General features: G+C 39.3%; 1 long non-coding RNA gene across 1 annotated transcript; it reads right to left on the reverse strand.

The window, feature by feature from the left end:
• Window positions 1–750: 750 nt before the first annotated feature.
• Window positions 751–7,652, reverse strand: LOC135314706 (uncharacterized). The gene is made up of 3 exons (XR_010374186.1): window positions 5,793–7,652; window positions 3,353–3,458; window positions 751–2,935 (listed from the first exon to the last, which is right to left on the reverse strand). It is a non-coding gene; the product is annotated as an uncharacterized LOC135314706 (long non-coding RNA).
• Window positions 7,653–14,538: the final 6,886 nt, after the last annotated feature.

The following is a 14,538-nucleotide window of genomic DNA, read 5'->3' on the forward strand; positions in this document are numbered from 1 at the left end:
AAATTCTCCAAGAAAGCAGAATTTAACTTCCCAGATTGACTGAGCCCTGCTATAGGTCTACTATTCCTGCTTTTTCTAGTAAATATAGTAAGATTGTAACAACTACAACACTTCTCTATTAAAATTTTAAGAAATGCCCATGCATTTGAGCATCACAGTTCACAAAGTTATTGCTTATCTACCTGCAGCTCTGGTACAGGACATATCAAAATGGCACAGTAAATAAAAAATGGTAATAAATGACAAGTCCTGCAGCACACCATTTAATCCTAAATTCTGACTGCATGTGCGATTCCCTCTAAAAGTTTATCATGCATTCAAACCATAGTCAGACCTGCTGTGCCTCTTTGGTTAAATTAAAGCAAACAGAGATGGTTCATTTCCATCTATAAATCAATATACAAAGCAAATCAGAAGGTAGGAAGACCTCATAGATATAAGAAGCAATAATATATTGAACAAACTGTCTAAAATTCTGTGTCTCTGCCATCAAAAAAGAAGCTAAAAATAATTTAAAGAGCTCTCAATTACAAGAATAATAAAGTTTGTCATTTATAGTTGTATAATTACCAGATTTTCTCCAACTTGGGCTATTCTCTAGCTGCCTTTCATTGTTTGGCATGACTGACGCATTGAATATTAATAAAACAGTATCTCCTGGAAAATCCTTTTAATTGTTCCACAGACAGTGTAAACACACGCCAGACTTCGAGATCATTTACTTGGTTTTCACTGATTTAGTTTATTTTAAATAGGATTTTTAAAACCCACATCAGAATACATTAATGAAGGAAATCCAAAATTGCTTCTCAAGTTTGTATGTCATTCTGGGCAAGAGGTAATTCCTTTCTACATATATTTTAAAGAGCACTGCAAAGCGACAGTGACTGGAAATTCAGAAAAACTATCTTTAACACACAGACAAATTAAAACCAATGAGACGCCAGTGGCACTTGTAGGGACAGAGCAGTGAAGTAATGTCCTCCAGGCCGAAGCTCTCTCGGATGCTCTCAGAGAACGCTGGGGGAAGACACTGAAGTGCAAAAGTAAGTGATTTACAACCTCATTCTCATAAAATGACTGTCATTGTTCTTGCAGGCTAAAAAACTAGAGCAAGCACAATGGGCCACTGAGCTAAAAAAGCAGTACAAATGAATTTCCATAATCACAGACAGAAAAACCCTGCAGCTGGGAATATCTAACTTAGTCCTGCAAAGTATTAGGCTGCCTTTGATATAGGTATCATGTATCCGTTGAATGAAATGGTACTTCAAGAATATCTTTTTAAGGTAGAGAAACCACAGGCAGGACTTGGAGATAAGGGAAAACAGAATTAATTTTGTGTTCCTTCACCTTCATTTTGTTTGCACTTTCTCTGCCATTCTTATCCTTCTCAATGACTTGGGCACTACAAACCAGTGTAGTAATTAAGACTATTTTGGTATGGTTTCTATAGACTTTTTCTCCCCTCTATAATCTGCATGTCTCACAGACAATGCCTGAATCCCAAGCCTTTCTTCTCAACAGCACAGTTTAAAAAAAAAAACCACAATTACTGCTGTATTGCTTTATCATGTGTGTCAATTGTGTTTAATCCACTGCCATCCATTGAACCTCTGAATCTGGTCTGGGAAAAAAATTATAAGATTATCTAGTGTAAAACATATGACCCAAACAGTAATGATAACAGAAAAAGAGCATCAAAACCATGCCAAATCAAATATTTCCTTATGGTCCCTATGGAGCTTCTGCTCCTCAAGCTTCACCAGACACTTTTTCTCTGACTCATTCCTGCAGCCTATGCCAGTTTACCATTTCAGTTCTTTCATATAACACAGCTATTCATGTTGCTTCAGATCCTGCTGATTTCTTATTAGTGCACCTGCAGATCTTTAAATCTGCCATCACAGAGATCCAATGAGCAACTGATTGCTTTGCAGATTTGAAGATAGATTTTTCTTTTAGGTGCCTAAAAATGTAGATGGGTATACATGGGATTTTCAAATGCCCATCATCACCTAGCTCCCATAGCTTTTATAATTTCTCCGGCATTTTCAGAAGATAGTTTTATATCTTTGGCAGGCCTTCAAGGTCAAGCTGGTACACAAATTAAAAACACAGGGGGAAATTAAAATCTGTTTCTGCAAAGCTGATGATATTTGAACCTTGGAGCTTCTATTTAGGCACAGTTAAAAATGGAAATGGCCTACTTCTCTTGAGCCATATTGTTTACCTAATAAATAATCTGCAATTTCTCATTTTAGAAGAAATTCCAATTTTCTTAGTTTTTCATTATATCTAACTTCCTGCAGAGCTGCTGCATTGTTCATCCAAACTCAAAACCCACATAAAGCAGCAAAAGAAAACCTAAGTACATGAGTAATCAGAACTGCACTTATTAAATCACTAGAAATTGTCCATCGGCTGACAAAGAACTGATGTAACTTGGAGGGTTGCACTTTGGCATATATCATGACAAGCCAGAATGACAGCCTACATTCTGCAAATGAGTATATGCGTAACAGGAACTTCTTACAATAGAAACAAATCCATGAATAAATTTGTGCAGATTAGGTTCATATATAATGCACAGGTTTTTGTAAAGTCTTACAAAGGGACGTAACTAACTTGTACTGCAGTCTCTCAGCTTCTGAAGCAGGCAGAAGGTTGAAAGTGCTTTGGACCACCAGCCCTTTACAACAATTATTGCTCTTTTTGTAGCATGTCAGGGTGGTACCTGGCAAGCCCTGGTAGTTAACTAATGAATAGCAATCACCCCGTTTAATTTTGTATAGAATCCCTGAAACATTGCACTACGTCCTGGGCACAGTTTCAGCTGACAGGCCTTTCCTTTGTCATCTCCTGGTATCAGCTCCTTTTTTCCTCTCTAGCCAGTCAGTGAGGAAACTCTGTTGAGCTTGGTAGTAGTTGAGCACTGAAAGAAAGAGATTAATACAATCAAGCATAAAATATCAATGTAGTTGAACACAGTGGTCTAATTTCACTCCTGCCTTCAAACATACCAAGTATATGCAATATTTAAGTTTGAAATTCTTCTTTTTTTGCTTGGTTTCCTCAGGAAATGAAGCCTCTGCAAATACGCTACATCTTCAGACACATTTCCTCCTCTCTCTCCAGACAATGTCGAACCCCATAGGCCAAGTTTATTTAATAATAATCGTATCTCATATGAAAGGTGGTGATCTCAAAACATTCAGCTTTGGTAATAAGAAAGACTCCAATACTGACTCTCTGGGGAAGTGAACCTGCTTCTCCCTACAGGCAGGGGCAATCCCATGCCTGTGGCTCTTTCCCTGGTCCTCTGACAACATGCCACCAGGCCAGAGCTTACCTGGAAAGCTCTCCTTTCCAATGGGTTTGGACTGCCAATAGTTAAGGAGAAAGGTTTTCCTCAGATCTACCATGGGAGTTTTCTTTTCAATTGGCAATTTCATTTTCTGAAAATTTGAAACAAGTGAGAAGAACAGTATTGGACTATTTTCTGCCAAAAGAATGCAGAAAATGTAAGCAAAACAATTCAGACAGGGTAGAAAATAGTGCTATGTTAGGCACATTACTCCCAGACTTCCAGGAGCATTAATTTATTTTTAACATGGTATTGCAAAATAAGTGTACAGGAGCTCATTCCTAATATTTCTTTTGCTTCTTGGCTTGACTGCTCCTTGCATTGTCCTTCAGCTTCCTTGCACCATCACAAGATGGAGTGCAGAAAATTACATCCACCAACAGACAGTCAACTCCAGATGCTAACAGCTACTAATTAGTAAGGGAGAAAGGGAGAAAGCTGTTTTGCTACCTGTTGCCATAGCATTTAATAGACTCTGCTCCCTCGAACCCCACAGTTTTCCATCCCTCCCGCTCCCCAGGTGCCATTAGTAGAGAATAATGGTGCCCAAACTGAGGTCTGCAGATCACAGATGGGCTGCAAAGCCACATTATGAAAGGTTTCCTAATTGGTAGCACACACGTGATTTCCTGGCTGTAGCAGAGTATTAATGCTCCCTCCCTGGCTGGGTGAAAGCAGGTATATTCTCCAGCATGTGAAAGGCCCATGTTAGGTCCAGCTGCTACTTATTGGTCTGGGGAACTAACAGCAGAGGAGTCAGTAGATTAATTTGTTGTTGAGCAGTAATATGTTGCTTCAATATAAAGTTGTATCTAGGGGCAGCATTGAAACTTTCCTGGTCCCTGTTATAAGCTTTCAATATGATCAAACCAGGACAAAATTTTTTATGTTGTCACATACTTCTAAAACACACTCACAGCTTTTCTGAAACATACAACTACTGTTTGTTTGTGTTTGTGGGTTTTGACTTTGTTTCTGTGTTTGCTGAACATCCATTTGTACCCCTGGTAAGTTATATTTATGTGAAAGAAGCTTATTGCTAAAAGTCAAGGTAAACCTGCCAGATATCAAGACTTCAAGACAGAGATGAAGGAGGTAGCTATTACTGCTGTGTTCAGTGCCACTATGAAATCTTTATTCTACAGAATTGGTTTACATGGAAAAGATTCATTCAGTTGTGTGTTAGGAAATTCAGAGGCTGGCCAGTTTTCTATATTTATGCACCAACATTGATCCCTGCTACTGTTTTTAAGCCAGAAGATACCTGTTTCAAAATGCTTATCTTAATTGCATTTGAACAGCAGCAAGAATTTTGTGAGAAGTACTGGTCACCAAGAAATACTAAAAAAAGACAAGGGAATCCTTAACAACTTCTATCACCAGCAAAAAATGGACAGCATGTAACTTTATCTAATAAACCTGGTTTATTATCCTGAAGACATGCCTATTATAAACACAACAGCTATAAATGGAGTGCATTATATTCATCACTCTGCATGAAGCAGTTTGCTCCTCTAATTTTTCAGTGCATCAAATGCCTAGCTTTACAGGCTCTATTTTTACATTGCCATGACCAGGTAAAATTTGCACCACTTCAAAAGAACGTTTTAAAGAAAAGTTGTGAACAAAACAGTATCATTCTCTAAAATCCTACACAAATTTCCTTTCTATATTAAATGGGTAAGTAGGGCAAGAACTGGCCTTCCTCCTCCAGTACCTACAATGCATTTTGGGTGCATAACTGCAGCTTTCCCTGTCACTGCAGACACAGTGGTGTTCTTGGCAGTCACAGCACAGGATAGAGGAATTTCTGTCTTTCCCCATCCGTTCTCTTCTCTGGTTTTATGTCTCCAGTTCCCACTTTGTTGCATGGTAATTTCATCCACTCCCCTTTGTCTTACTGTAACTATTCCTTCTTTCTCTCTTTCTTTTCCCTTCCTCCTCTTCACCTGAGTACACCTACATTCATTCACCCTCTGTTTTTTATTATAAACCTGTGGGCCCTGGGGAGTTCAAGCTCCTCTCATGCTCTCTGTGGCTTCTCTGGTCTCTTGGCACACGCCCATGCAACATCAAGGGCACAAATGGTCACCATGCATTGAGGGAAGCTGAAGCACATAAGCACAGGAATTCACAACTCCATGACATTGATTTTTAGAGTCAGCTGATAACAAGCCCTGCTTGTCTTCCCAAAATCTCAGGGCCAAGTGTCAGCTGTGATAATTCTGTTTTTTAATCATCTAACTTTGCTGAAAAGGTTAGCTGTATCCAAGACAGTTGCTCAAGAGGAAAGGACACCAATGTTACCTCCCCTAATGTCTGAGCTGACAAGAAAACACTGGAGTTTCACGAGACGCCTACGCTACTACAAGCGAAAATAAGCCCCACTCATTACAGCAGTGAAATCCATTAAAGAAAATCTTACACCATAGCTTTTCACTGTGTTGGAAATATCTTCTAAACACTACAGAGTAGGATGATGAGCTGTAAAGAAAGAAGGAAACAGTGTCAAATTTAGATCACGTCTCCTAATTCCTGTTCCCTGGGAAGCTTTTCAAGATGATGACAACTGGCCACTCTGCACAGAAAACTAGCCCCAGCCAGTATCCCAGGCCCGGGTTTGGGATGAGGCACAAGAAAAGAAAAAAGATCACCTCCATAAAGTTCAAGAGCCTTCTTTTACCCACCAAATACCTGCATTCCTGCTGAAGAGCGTGGGTGCAAAATGGTGCTGACTGACTTGGGTGTCAGCCCTGTGGGTTTTTATCCCTAGTGAGAAGCAATACAATATGGCTGGAAACATCTACCAACACAGAAGATGAGATTTTTACCAAATCTCTTCATGTAGGTACCAGGACATTAATCTGTTGGAGTCTTTCCTTTCAGTAAAGCAACACCTGCTCTCACCTGACGGGACATTGTGGAAGGCCATCTCCTGAAGCCACAGTCAGGCAGCCATCAGTCATCCAGTCTCACAGGGCTGTGTTTCAATTACCATGATTACCCTCCTCATGCCAGGCCCCCCCACTGTATTGAGTAGTTTAAATCCAGGGGCCAGCCTCCTGCAGGGCAGGTGTTGTGCTGCCATCCCATGCCCTGAGGTTTAAAAAGAATGTAAACATCCAAAGTTGAGGGGAAAAAAAGATTTCTAGAGGACTGTGAATGGATGTAATACACTGACACTGAGGAATGAAAATCAAGTCACGTTCTCACAGAAGAGGAGAAAACTTTTCATCATCTGCTGATGCAAAGGAAACATTTTCTGCTCCCTGTCTTTTTTTTTTCTTATGCTGAATATACAAGTTCAGTTTTCAATTAAAGTGTTTCACTTATTTCTCCTCACTGCTTAGAAATGAAAGCAATGCACTGTATTGATTTAAAGGGTTAAAAAACAATGCTTGACAAGCACAGGACTGTCAAAATTAGTTCATTAGGCTCCATTCAAATAACTTTTCTTGCTATGTTAAGCAACCAAAGTGGTTTAAGACTTTTGAAATAAAAATTTTAATTGTTTGCATTCCCCCCCGCCTCCTGATACATTTTTGCTTTGATTGTTTGGGAACATGGTGATAATTGAAAACTTTTCAGAGGAACTCGATCCTACTCTATAGTCTGCGAAGCTGAGACAGACATTTAAACAAAGTGAAATGGAACACATCCAGTTGGGGAAAGGCTGTTATTCATTACAGCAGGGATTTCAAGCACCACATGACCACCCATCTCCAAAATCCTCATTATCTGCCTGAAGTATCTGTCAAAGTATGTTTTCTCTATACAAGTTACTAGGAGAGGAAATCACAGGGACTAATCAGATACTGTTTTTGTTGTTGCAAAATACTTGATAGAAGAGACAGAAAGGAGAAATTATCCAAGAAAGGGGTAAGAAGAAAAAAAAAGGAAAGACATAAGTAGCTGGAAACTATTGTTAAGGAGTTATAGAAAAAGGCAAAGCAGAACACCGAAGCTGAAAGGCACAACCAGGATGGCGGTGGTGGCAATAAAGTGTTGCACACAGAAAGTATGAAGTGTTCAGTGTTTTGCTGGGGGAGCAAAAGAGGAGAGATAATGTTTGGAAGAACACATGAAAGTGTGCTTCATAAAAAGCATTATGAGTTCTTAGAATTAAAGACTATTGACTCTTTCCAGGGGCTAAAAGGCTGAGTTGTTTCTCTGCAGTGTAGGTCCAACGGTTAGGTTTGGGATACATAAGAGCCTTTCAAAGGTGAAAATTTAGAGCAGCAATAGTAAAAACACAGAAAAACTCTTGAGTTTTTAACAGCTGTGTGCATCCATCGTGGTGCTGTGCATGTACCTCGTGTATAAAATAACCTAACATGCAAAGGCAGAAAGCATCTGTGCATAATGAGGGAGCGGGGAGGGCACAGAGACAGAATGTCTGTGCTTCCTTCCCAGCTCTGGAAGCACAAACATATTCGCTCTGTGCATAGCACCAGACTCACCAAACCTGACTATTCTGACTCCAAAAGCAACCTGGAATTAAAAAAAGAAATGGAAGAAAAGAAAAAAATCAAACTGTGTATAGAAGGATATCTTTTTTTAATTGTTTCAGTTTTAATTATTTCCAGTTGCTGTGACTAACCCAAGCAAATGCAATTTAGAAATATTTTCCCCTTTAACACAGTGTTTAATGTTAATCTGCTATTCTCGTCACTATATGGTGTTAATGGATACACCATATAGTGTGTTTTATGGTACATTTAAACCAGACATCTGGAGAAATAGCCATCAGAGTACTTATCTCTAACACCTATTGTAAAAACAGACTTAATAAAATGAGAACAAATAACAGTGCTGGCAATTACCCTTATCGCGTGTATTCTGGCAAGAAAGGTCAAAAGGTTGTTAGTCTGTATATATATGAACTGATTTTCTCTAACACAGTTTCTCACCTGATTTCCCATAGGTTTTTAGAGGCTTTTTGTCTGAGGGGAAAGGGGGAGGGAAAGTTGGGTTAAGCTACAATATGCTAGACAATAATCATGTAACTAATATGGGAATCTGGTCCCTGTACCAAGTGGTCATTTATGTTAACAAAGAGAGAAAGAACCTGTCAGAGTCTCAGACAATAAACGGTTCAGCAATTTCACAGATTTTACAGATAAGTACAGGTGTGGACAGGGAAATCACAGTCTCAGCTGTGATGCATTACTATCACACCAAACTTCAGCTATGATTTTAATATTATTTTTGTTATAGATCTGTTCCAGGGAACATAATTTTATTGTTTTCACTTACTTTTTTTTTTCTGATGGGTTCAGTGCAGAGCTGTCTGTTGTATGTAGCTCCAAGCATCCTGATGCTCAATAACTCCAGAAGTATAACTAGATAAGAACTGAAGTAGTAAATACCAGGAAAAAAGTTTAAATCAATACACCGGTAATTCTCCTTTTCTTGCCGTTCAGACCCAGGTTTAGAGGAACTACTATGAAGTCCTTTTCCTAACAAAAAAAAAAAACAACCACCTTTTTTTTCAGGACACCTGTAAGGAAATGAATCTGGATTAAACTCAGGCATGAACAGAATGTGGAACAAGTCTGCAAGACTATTTCCCTTATGTATACACTCCAATTCTGGAATAAGAATGACCTTTTACTGTTTGGTATTAACCCAGCATCTGTGTGGAGAATTAATCCAGAATAGCTATCGTAATTAATTTCCCCTGGTAGACATGCCCCAGACAAAAGAAATTATCTTTTCTTAAAAATTGCAGGTAAAGAGATAAAGAACAGGTGCTTTTTCCATATATTATATCTTAGAAAACTTAAGCCTTCCACCTAATACAAGGTTATTTCTCTCTAGAAGCCATCTAGAATACAAATACTTGTCTGCAACCATGCTCATACTTCCTTACGTTTGTTTTTAAAACAAAATGAACATCACAGTGCATCCTCATATTGCATGGGCGAAGAAATAATCTTATGGCCCCAGGAAAACAGAAACTAGTTCTTCAATAAATATTCCAGCACACTAGCCTAGAGGTACACAAGGTTTAAGTGTAAGTTTCATGAATACATTGGTGAATTAAACAAACAAACAAACAAACAAACAAAAAAAAAACAAAGCAAAAAGCCCTTCTCAGATGAACTTGTCCAGCATCTACACTGAACTTAGTGCTGAACATCTGAACTTAGTGCTGAAAATGGTCCAGAATTTCACTAATGGATTTTTGAAAGTTATAATCGATTTTATTACCCCTTTATACAAACCAAGCAAAACCAGGCTGTTACTACACAGCAGCCTTATGCAGGCGATATTCTTGTTTCTTGAAATATTTTTTTATTTTAATTTTCCTTTATCTTACAGAAAAGAGGCAAAAGAACCAGATTAAATTCGGGGAGGATTCTCATTGTTGCAAGGAAACATCCTGGAGGACGAATGAGCTATTGACATTCTCTCCTCAAGCAAGAAGCTGTCCCAGGAGATCCATAAGAAGCAAGAAATAACAACAAAGACTGAAAAACAAATTGATGAAACCAGAGATGGCTGCAGACCTGTAAATAGCTTTTCACACTGTTGCAGTTACTGTTTGAATTGAATAGTTTAGATTTGCAAATTGATGGAGAAATCCATTCATTTCTTTAAAAAATCCTTGTGAAGAACAGATTTCACATTAAATCCAATTATAAAATAAATACCAATGCTTATATGTAGTCTGCAAAATCATACTTAGTGTAATATTAAGGAGTGTTGAGGGGACAAACCATGGCAGAATTTGAAACATCGCTTTTAATACTTCAGCTAGGATTCGTTGTTTCAGTTCTCACAAGTTTGGTTTCTAATGTTTTGTATAGGATTAGACTGTAAATCACTCAAGCATGTTAATTAGCTTCTCCTCTAACCTGCTTTACATCAATTCCATGTATCAATACTCTTTGGCTTGGTTTATTAATCTTTCATCAGTCCTATTTACAGCAGTGAAAAGTCTAATTCATTACACAGAGGATCAGTGACATTAAAGATCATTATACATAGAGATGTATTTAAACACACACACCATTATAGCAAATTTGGGATATCAAAGAGCTTGTAACTATCGAAGCCTTTAGTCGACATAAAAACGCAAATATTTAATGAAAATTATTTAACACCAAGCGGCGATTAAACCATATTTGGATTTGTCCTTGGTGAAACCTGCTGTTGCAAGCACCCCCCTTTAATGCTTTCTTGCTCTCCTCACTGCAGGCTTCTGTCGATGTGCAGGTTCAAGTCATAAGCTTCAGCATCACTATGAATATTTCCGTCCTCACAAAAGACACTCTCACATAAGAAATCTTCCCAACATCCCAAAATATTACAAAGACACAATAATTATGGCTAATTACTCACTCCCAGTACACTTATTTGTGGTCTACAATTTCAAAAGAGTGAATAGAAGACAGGTGCATAAAATAGGCTTAATGAGAACACCAGAAAATAGTTGCTTTAGCTGTAAATTACTACTTTTACATGTTGTATTTTATTTTTTAAAAGTGAATGTGTTGCTCATAAAAGATATAAAATTAGTAGGGCTAGAAACTGAGTTCTTTTATTTCACCCCAGAAAAGGCATAACATACTGCCAGTGGTGCTGAAAGCTTGCTAACAACATAATATTAATATTCACTAATACCTGGTGTGGTAAATTAATATTGCTTGGCATTAGCTGTAACAAGTACTGAGTCCCACTGTCTCTCTTAAAGACTTTCATTCACCTTCTATATTTAGTGCTTGCTGTTATGGTGCAAACTACATCATTTCTCCCACTATGATTATTTTTCCCTCCCTAACTGAGCAACTCTTTCTTGGTCTGTCTTTCCTTTTGGTCTAATCTTCTAAGCAGGGATACTACCCTCTTCTGGTTTTTCCCTCCAAGGAAACCCTTCATTCAAGATTATGTTTCTGCCTTTCTCCTGGCTCAAACAGGGGGTCCCTTCCTTCACAATATATCATTTCCCTGCCTATTCTGTGGCACCTATAATTATTGGACTTTTTTCTCAAGGCTCCCACCTTCAGTCTCTTCCTCTTCTACCTAGCAAGGGACAAACCCTTCAGACCACACACCCATACTGTGTTCTCCTCCCTGACACTGAGTATAAGCTGCTGATGTAGAGGGAAACGATTCCCCTCTGTCTCCTGGCTTTGTTATGCCTCATTTTGCAGGGTGTCTCCGACTGTCAGCTAGCTCAGACAACATGAGATGAGAGACAGCAGCTGAAAGCAAAAAAGCTTTAACCTGTGTTGGGAGGCTTGCCTTTTAGCCACAGATAATTCCTCCTTGCTTCCCACATTCTCCTGTTTGAGCACTTCTGCAGCCTCAGGTCAGATCTGTAGATGCAAAAACCTAACCTTCGTCATAAAGCAAAGGCCTGAGACAAAAGCATTCTCCTGCTTTCCGAGGATAAAAATGTATTTTGATCACTGTTAATCTCAGCTAGACTCAAAAACACTTCCCAAAAGATAGAAAACCCTTCAGTTCCATCAGCTATACTGAAACTCTCCTATTTTCTTTTTTCTTATGTAGTTACTAATAAGATAGATTAACTTTGTCCCCCTTTGGGGGAAGGTGCTAACATCTCCTGAAATCGTCATGAAATCATTGCATAGCTGAGTGCCTACTTACTGAGCTGGAGATCCCAAGGATGTCCCCTGTTCCCAGGCAAGGACAAAGGATCCTAAGATGTAGGAAGTACTGCCTGAAATTCACTGCTTATGGTCCTGGTGTTGGCCTGGGTGACCAGAAAACCACGACACTGCTCCCCAGGTTTAGGCAGGTATGCAATAGTCCTTGATTAAAAAGAAGCTATGAATTACTAGGAAAATTATGAAGACTGCAGCCTGGTTTAGTACCTCCAGCTGTGTCCCACACAATCCTGGTTACTTGACGTGGCTGCAAGTCTTCCCCATTAATGCTGATGATGGATTATCTTTAAAGCTTCCTGTGTTTTCTCTATCTATGTGTGCGTGTGTATTATTTTTTCCCTAAGCTAGATCATCTCTTAGAACAGTGAGCACTTGAGGTGTAGTTTTATTACCACACTCTCTTCCGACTACTTAGAATCACACAATACCTGTGAACTTCATTAGGTAACAAGCTAGATTTAGGATTTTTCTCTGCCATACAGACCTGGCATTGTTTCTACATCATCTCCATCCCTCAGCATAAGTAGCAATGAATTATGTCCTCTTAAATATAAGTAACCTTTCTTAAGTTTTATACATAATTGAAAAGTCTAGTCTTTTTTAAATTCTAGTCTGTCTGGATACATAATTGGTCCTAGATTTTAAAGAGTCTATCTTCAACATTGGATATTTGATAGATCCCAAGAGTCTTGCTGCTGGCAGCAAGAACTCTCTTTGCCTTGTATATACTCAGGCTCAAATAATATCTTTCTAATTGCTTTTTTCCTTTAACTTAACTGTGATTGAGGAAAAAGTCTGTGACATAATTCAGAAGATAATGTCATATTCTAATTCCTTATTGGTTATGGTGGGTTGACCTTGGCTGGATGCCAGGTGCCCATGAAGCTGCTTTATCACTCCCCTCCTCAGCAGGACAGGGGTGCGGACAAAATAGGATGGAAAATACTTGTGGGTCAAGATAAAGGCAGTTTAATAAAGCAAAAGCAAAGGATATGCTTGGAAGCAAAGGAAAACAAAAGATTTATTCTCTACTTCCCATCAGCAGGCTATCTCCAGCCACTTCCTGGGAAGTAGGGCTTCAATAGCTTAGTGGTTGCTCCAGAAGACAAACGTCACAAAAACAAATGCCTCCCCCTCCTCCTTCTTTCTCTTTTGTTGCTGAGCAGATGTCATGTGATATGGAATATCCCTTTGGTCAGTTCGGGTCAGCTGTCCTGGCTGTGTCCCTTCCCAAGATCTTGCCCACCCCCAGCCTGCTGGGTGAGGCAGGGGGAATGTTGGAGAGGCAGCCTTGATGCTGTGCCAGCGCTGCTCAGCAGTAGCCAAAACACTAGTGTGTTATCAACACCTTTTCTAGCTACAAAGCACAGCACTATGAGGGCTGCTAAGGAGAAAATTAACTCCATCTCAGCCAGACTGCATACAGTGGTTGACCAGTAGTTTGAATGTGTTAGAAATTCTCAATGCAATGAATAAGGAAGACAGAAATTAATAGTGTTCCCAGCTATTTCCTAGATTAATCTGGGAAAAAATTATAATGTCAGTATGTTTTACAGTGGTTGTATGAGTCTATCTGAAACAGATCCTAGAGGATGAAAAACATTATGTAGGTGAAAGTACTGATAACATTTCAGCAAAATTCTCTTACTCAGGTACTATATACTTGTTCTAGATCTCTAATACACTCCTTGCCATAATAACTCATTACTAAATACATACTTCCTCTCAGTTTCCCTTGAAAAAGCAAGCCAAATCCAAATTCTTCTGGACTTCATTTCAGGATGCAATTTCCAGATGTCATTGTCATATGCTCCTGGTTTCTTCTATCAGCTGTCCCAGAGAAGGGGGAAGTCAGTCCTGTCCTGAAGGTTTCTGCACACCTGCAAAAGGACATCAGAGGCCCCCGGGCTTCTAAAGTATATATGACTAGTCTGAAGCATGGGGATTGTCCCAATATGCTCCAGAGGACCGGTTAACACAGATGTAAATACTCCGGAGCATGTATCGGGATCTCGGCCCAAGCAGCACTGGGTTTGTGCAGGGTGTCCTCAGCTGCCCTGCAGAAGGGTGAGCCAGGTCTTGGCTTCTCTGCATGCTTATGATGTTACCTGGAACATCTTATTTCATGGCATCATGTTTCACTGTCTGATTTACTTTACTGTGCTAAGGACATTCTTATTTTTTTCTATTTTTAGTACCAGTGTGACCATCAGGAGAGAGAGTTTCCAGTAAGGAAGGATTAAGGTTATAGGTACGATAAAAATTAACACCAAATGCTGCACAAGGCTCTCTGATCTGTCCTTCTGTATGTTGTGACCTACTAAATGTCACTCCAGTAGCTTGTAAAAAGCTCATAGACTCTCACTGTACATATCCCACAGAAAGCCATGCTGTGGGTCGCGGAGGGAAGTGGCTGAGATCTGCCACCTACCCAGGACTGACAAGAGCAAGGACAGATTCAGAGAAAAGCCCTCATAGCCATGGCTGAGCCAACTCCCAGGCTGTAAACTGGGGGGTCCCCCACTCCTCCAG

Source organism: Phalacrocorax carbo, chromosome 1 (genome assembly GCF_963921805.1).
Source record: "Phalacrocorax carbo chromosome 1, bPhaCar2.1, whole genome shotgun sequence".
NCBI lineage: Eukaryota > Metazoa > Chordata > Aves > Suliformes > Phalacrocoracidae > Phalacrocorax > Phalacrocorax carbo.